The 6,506-nt window shown below is 35.8% G+C and overlaps 1 long non-coding RNA gene across 1 annotated transcript; it reads right to left on the bottom strand.

Annotated features, from left to right (window-relative positions):
• Positions 1 to 4,828: 4,828 nt before the first annotated feature.
• LOC111381614 lies at positions 4,829 to 6,500 on the bottom strand. The gene is made up of 3 exons (XR_002700375.1): positions 6,336 to 6,500; positions 5,409 to 5,473; positions 4,829 to 5,105 (listed from the first exon to the last, which is right to left on the bottom strand). It is a non-coding gene; the product is annotated as an uncharacterized LOC111381614 (long non-coding RNA).
• Positions 6,501 to 6,506: the final 6 nt, after the last annotated feature.

Genomic DNA, 6,506 nt, shown 5'->3' with positions numbered 1-6,506 from the left:
AATACAAGTAGGAAAAATCACATTTTCACTTATGAAAGTGTGGTTTGAGAAACACAACTCCACAGTACACAAAAAGTTTGATAGAATTCTTATAGAAAGACATTTGACAATTTTTCATTGGTTTTTAACATAACAAACACAGAAAATGCACCATACAGAGGTTGTCAATGTAGCACTTGTATCATTTCCATTCATAATTCCTTGTACCTATGGAATTATTCATTTGACAAAGGCTGGCCTCCGACTCCAAGACATTGGGATGCTCCAGTTGTTAATCCTGGAGTCACTTCATATTAAGTGAGAGCTAAATAAATGTTGAAACATTAATTTATTATGCATGTATTTTGCCTAAAACCCATCTATTAATTGGCCCATTATTTTAGAACCATCGTCACTAGTTCTTTATAAAAGCCACTATATTAATTAGTTTGGTATGGTCCTCAGCCTCTTCAGTTCCTCATAACTAATATACGGGCCCTAAAACCTTGCTTCACTGCTCTTCCGAGATTTAGCATTATGGTTATTATTTGTGACATCAGCTCCAAACCATCCTCCTCCATATCCTGGCGGCGTCAGGTTCACTCCATTAAGCACCAAAACATAGACGGCTTTTTTCCCTTTTGATTGATAATCCTTTTCATCCCGTTATTCCTAATAAAGGACTCCACCAGGTAGGGATACACCCAATATTTCCATGCTTTTCTTTAACAATTTTTAAAGAAAGATGGTGCTTCATGCTGTAGATTCAGTAAAGAATACTTGCACGTAACAAAATGTCGTCCACTATTCTCATTCCTTGAAAAGTAAACCTCCAAATGCAGGCGACAGTTGAAATAAAATCTCAATTGCCTCTTAACTGAAAAGGGTTGAAAAAGAAACAGTGCTAAAACAAAGGGTCAGAAAAATATCATGCCAGGAGAAAGGAACACAGGATAGAAAATATTTTTGCCCTTATGTTCAACAGGTACACACATGCATCTAATGATCTAATACAATAGGCCACCTAGTGTAGTCGATTTATCTAGAAAAAGAAAAAAAATTGCCTCTTAACTGAAAAGGGTTGAAAAAGAAACAGTGCTAAAACAAAGGGTCAGAAAAATATCATGCCAGGAGAAAGGAACACAGGATAGAAAATATTTTTGCCCTTATGTTCAACAGGTACACACATGCATCTAATGATCTAATACAATAGGCCACCTAGTGTAGTCGATTTATCTAGAAAAAGAAAAAAAATTGCTTTGGGTAAGGAAGAAGAGAGGAACAAACACGTTTGGAGGGCACAGTCCAACGGAGAATTCTATGTTGCATTCCGGGATAAACAGGCGTAGTATAAAATCAAGGTAAGACAGAGACAAGTTATATATGTTATTGATCAAGTAGCTAGCTAGAACAAGAACATTGTACAGAAGTCAACGTTTGATTGATATTTCTAGTAATTAAGCATTTAGAAAGTGAAAACTAACAGTAGTATCTTAAGCAACAGACATATATAAATATATGCTGCTTATTTCTTAAAAGAGACTACTGATTTAAACTTAATTATATAAATATTCATGCTGCTGGTGCAATTCCTGAGTCATCGTCATCGTCATCGTCATCGTCATCATCGCCTTCATTTCTTGCACATATGTGGAGACAAATTGCGGCCCTAGCTTTATTGCCATTCAACTTGGGGTTATCGATCAGCTTCTCAGCACAAAAAATCACCATTTTGAGAAACCCAATAAATTTTACGTGCAAACAAAATATATAACTCGATCTAAAGAACAACGAGGTGATACTCGAAGTATATTAGGGTTAGAAAAACATTCTTCCCCCATTTATAGCTTGAACTCTATGGCTTTTGTGGTTTTAGCCCATTTTTTCATTTGAGAGACTTTCACTGCCAAGGATTCTTGCTTTTCGAATCACTTTTTATGCTCAAGATCTATACCGGATACAAAAAGGAGAAAACTTGACATGGTGTGGTTAATCTCCATAGATTTATTGCTGAGTGGAGAAAACGGGACCATGCATGAGTTAAACTCATGGCAGAGTGATGCCCTAGATTGCCCTCTTGTGTTTAGCAACAGTTGATGCACACGCCTAAGCCGAATTTCGTGTGTAGAAAATTTCCAGCTCAAAAGAAGTCAAAATAAGTCGAATTGTTTCAACTATATTTGAGGATTCGGATTTTGTTGAAGGATAATCAAGAATTAATTAGGTCAAGCACACAATGGAAGTCAATGGATTTTTCATTTTTATTTTTTTAATTTGACTCCAGTATACGTTGGATTGACACTCAAGCAAGTTGCGTTTGACAAAAGTTTAGACTAGTTACACCAACTTACGCAATAAAAATTAAATTTAATAGAGCTTTATGATAATGGAAGCAATTGCTCAGTATTTGGCTTCACTAGATGAACGTTAGCGAATACGGTTTCTTGGATCTCTATCATATGGGATTTGTTAACCTTATACTAATTTTAGCTTTTTATGATACTTAAAAGATGACGATTCTTAAGCTCTGTCATAAAATGAGTTTTAGTAATTTATTATGACTAAAATTCGATATCATCAATGCCAAACTAGTGTCTTAAATCTTAACAAAAAGTATTTCTTGAGCTCTAAAAAATTATCTATCATGGAAAATCTATTTTCATAATTACAACTTGTAGAGTTGGGTTGCCGACATTTTGTGGAAGCCCAGGCAGTTGATCCAGTAAGCGTTGTATATTGGGAAGAGTTCACATTTCAGGCGTTAAGTTTACCTCAATTCAAAAATTAAGTAGACACTTTTAAAATTCAAAGATTAGGTACATATTTAATTAATTTAATTTTTTTATTAAATATAAATGATAAAGTCACAATTACACGATTCATAATTATAGGTCATAGATTTATTTACTGGTCACACATCAACAAACTAATTGATCAAATGATTATTTCGTAGTTACAAATCTAAAATTTTGTAGATCACATATTATTTAGAGGTCACAGATCATTCAAATTTCAGGTCACATACGTCACAATTTATCGGTCACAAATTATTTTGATCACAATTATCAAATTTAAAATTTGAGTTAATCACAGGTAACCAAATAGTTGGTCACAGATCAAATACTATGTCATATTTCATGCCACCACTGCCACTTTCCACCACACTCACCTCGTCTCCGTCGTCGGCCACCATCTCGTCGTCAACACTACCAATCTACCACCACCAACAAGAACCACCCAATTCCACCGACACAATCAAAACAAGACCACCACCACCACTCCAACCAAAAAAACACCACAACCAGCATCACCACTACCTAAACACCACACCACCACCACCACCACTCCAAATCCACCTCCACCGCCTCCAAAAATCACCATATCAGCTGCTTCCACAGTCACAAAATCACTGCTACCACCAAACAGTCAAACCACAACCTCACCACCAACACCACAAAAACACACCTCGCCATACAACCACTAACAAAACTGTTACCCCCAGATCTTACCAACAAAAACCACTACAACACAAGGTCCACAACTCCAAAAAAAAAAAAAAAGTAGGGTAGCGGGCAGCGGAGTTTCAGCACCACCACCTTCGACGGCAATGGATGATGCCACCGCTATTGAAAATTGGACCGATAGTCATAGCTAAAAGCCACAAGAGGCTCCACCACCTCCCACCCGACGCCACCACTGTTGAAAATCGAATCGGCACTCACATTCGCGATTCCAAAAAAAGGAGGTGTCACGCCCCTTGTAGCAGTGCCGGTAGAGAGAAGAGAGAGTCTGTAGAATGCAAGCGCTCAGATTTTTCGACGCTAGTAGAGGTGGTCTCCGATGATGAAGATGGAAAAGAGCACATGCGACTATAAGAGACGTGAGGAAGAAAATGAGAGATAGAGAGTGAAAGGATGGAAAGGGGGATTTTGATTTTAGGGTTTAGTACTTGATTTATCCATTATCAAACCTTGCACTTGATTTTAGAATTGTGATTTTTAAACACCGGCTTTGGTGTAATTTCCTCCTGTATATTAAACCCAAACCCAGCCCACTATTTATCCATTTGGTGTGAAGCTTCGAGAATTAGTAAAACCATGTTTTTGGTGAAACACAACTTTGATTTAGGAAAATGCAATGTGGCCAGGCTCGGGGACCGACTCGGGGACAGGGTGCCGAGGTGGCAGCCCCTCGGCCATTGGATCTGCAAAAAAAAAAAAAATTGAAATTGAAATCGAGGGTTGAGGTGATGCCACGTTAGCCCCCTATCCCCGAGTCGGTCCCCGAGGTGGGCACTGTAGCACGGTTGTTTGATTTAAGATGCAACTCTTGTGCATGGTTGACACGTGGAATTCTTTACTCCCTTGGAATAGCATTGTTGCTTATTTCATATAAAAAAAAATAGGCACGGGGTGCCTTTAAGGTTTCATATCGTTTTAGTCTCTTCATCTTCTTTGTGTATTATGCTCTTTGGTATAATTTTGGTCATCCTCTTGATGATACACTACACCAAAAAGGGGCTATTGCAGTGGTCAAAAAATGCTATAAAAAATCATTTGCAACATTTTAGCGTATGTTGCGTTGATTGATGTTGCCTTTGAGGGAGAGTTTTTGAAGCGTTTATCAAACGTTGCAAAAGCTCATCTTTTGCAACGTTTGTCAAACATTGCAAAAACTTATATTTTTCAGCATTTGCCAAACATTGCAATAGATTGTCAGACGTTCTATTGCAACGTTTGACAAACGTTGCAATAGATTAGGCTGCAACATTTGTCAAACGTTGCCGTAGGTCATTTTACAAATTTTTTTTATTAGTGATTAAACCGCAAAACATAATAGAAGATTACTATATCAAATAACTCCAATAATCATTATTAACTGAACTCTAAAATGTAACGATATTCGTACAAAATTCAGATCCAAAATTCTAAAATACCTAAAAATCCAATACATTTTCCAAAAAAAAAAAAACGACAAACTAAGTAGTGCGTTTTTCAATCCCATCGGCCTCAATTTTCTTCACAGCAATCTTTGACACGAACTTAGGTACTTTTTTGTGAGGAAATCTTCGACAACAATCTTCGAGACGACACAATCCTCTTGGCTCCAGTACAACCCTAAAGAGGCTGAATAAACATAAATATTATTGCAACATAAAAGTATAATCATCTGAAGATGAAACATGTACTCTTATTTAATTCCCGTTTAGGGCAAATACATTTGGATTTTGGATTTTTTATTTTTAAACATTGCAAAAGTGACAAGTATACAAAAATGTTTAGGCTATATCAAGAGTGTACCATTAGCTTGTCTGTCCTGTCATCTTGGCAATATGAATGCTCAACTAACTAGCATAATATTGGAGTTTTATAGACCAATATGATTTCTGGAACTAATCAGCATGCTATTGGAGTTATGAAGATACTAACCAGGGTTTGCAAATAATGATTGTGAACCACGGGCAAGTGTGATGTCCTTGGAGTAAATGATGGAGCTGCAATGCAACGGCAAGCAATAAGCACAAGTGACGGAATAAAGTTTTCTGAAATAAAAAAGTCCAGCTTTAAGAACGCCATGAACATGTTTTCTTTACTGCAAATAGGTCGTCACAAAATAATTTTACATTTTGCCATCGTTAGGAATGCTACAAGATATATATTCTAACTGATACCAAGAAAGCATATTTCTCCTTTCCTTTTGTAGAATTCTTCTTATTTTATATAACTTTTTCTCTTTGTTTTCCTTTTTGCTCTTTTGGGAAATGAAATGAAAGGAGACAAGAGTTTCTTAAAGCTACATTTCATTATACTAAGCCTTATCCCTTACTCAACAAGAATCAATATTCTTAAGGAAATTAAATGATATAACATGAGAATGTTTTAAATGCTGAAAGAAAAAAAAAATTCTATGGAACTATATATCAAAATGAAAATCAGAAATTAGTTACAGCATCAATAAGCACTTTGCCTGCAAATGAACTGGTGCATTTTTACACAGGCGTCTTCATTTGGGATCTAAAATCTATTGCCTCAATTTAAATTTATCCAAAATTAAGTTTTAATGGTATTTTGATGTCCAAATGTTGTAAGTTACGGAATATATATATATATATATATTTATTATTCTTTTTTTTTTTTAACCAAATCTTTGGATTAAACAAAATAACGCCTTTGTAAAAGAGTAATTTTGTCTAGAGTAGTCCAGTCTTCGATAGATGCTGTTCAAGCTAAACAATTTTCAATAATAAAGAAAATCTTATTGGTCGTCTAACTCCTCAATTAATTATTTTTCTGCAGGGAATTTCTCCAAATATACGACGATAAAATGTGGTCAATGAGTATCCATTTGAAACTTACCAGAACCCACAAGGCCCAACACAATCAGTGCCTGCATCAAACAAAAAAAAGGCTAATGTCAAACTACATTAATTTTGTAAAAACACGGGCCTGTTAAAACAGAAAGAGAGGCTTTTTATCGTTTCAGCGGCATGAAAGATGATTACAATTACCAAAAATAATGAGCATAAT

This window comes from Olea europaea, unplaced genomic scaffold (genome assembly GCF_002742605.1).
Source record: "Olea europaea var. sylvestris unplaced genomic scaffold, O_europaea_v1 scaffold2339, whole genome shotgun sequence".
NCBI lineage: Eukaryota > Viridiplantae > Streptophyta > Magnoliopsida > Lamiales > Oleaceae > Olea > Olea europaea.
Note: the sequence above shows the minus strand (reverse complement) of the source record. Positions and strands in the feature narration are given on the sequence as shown.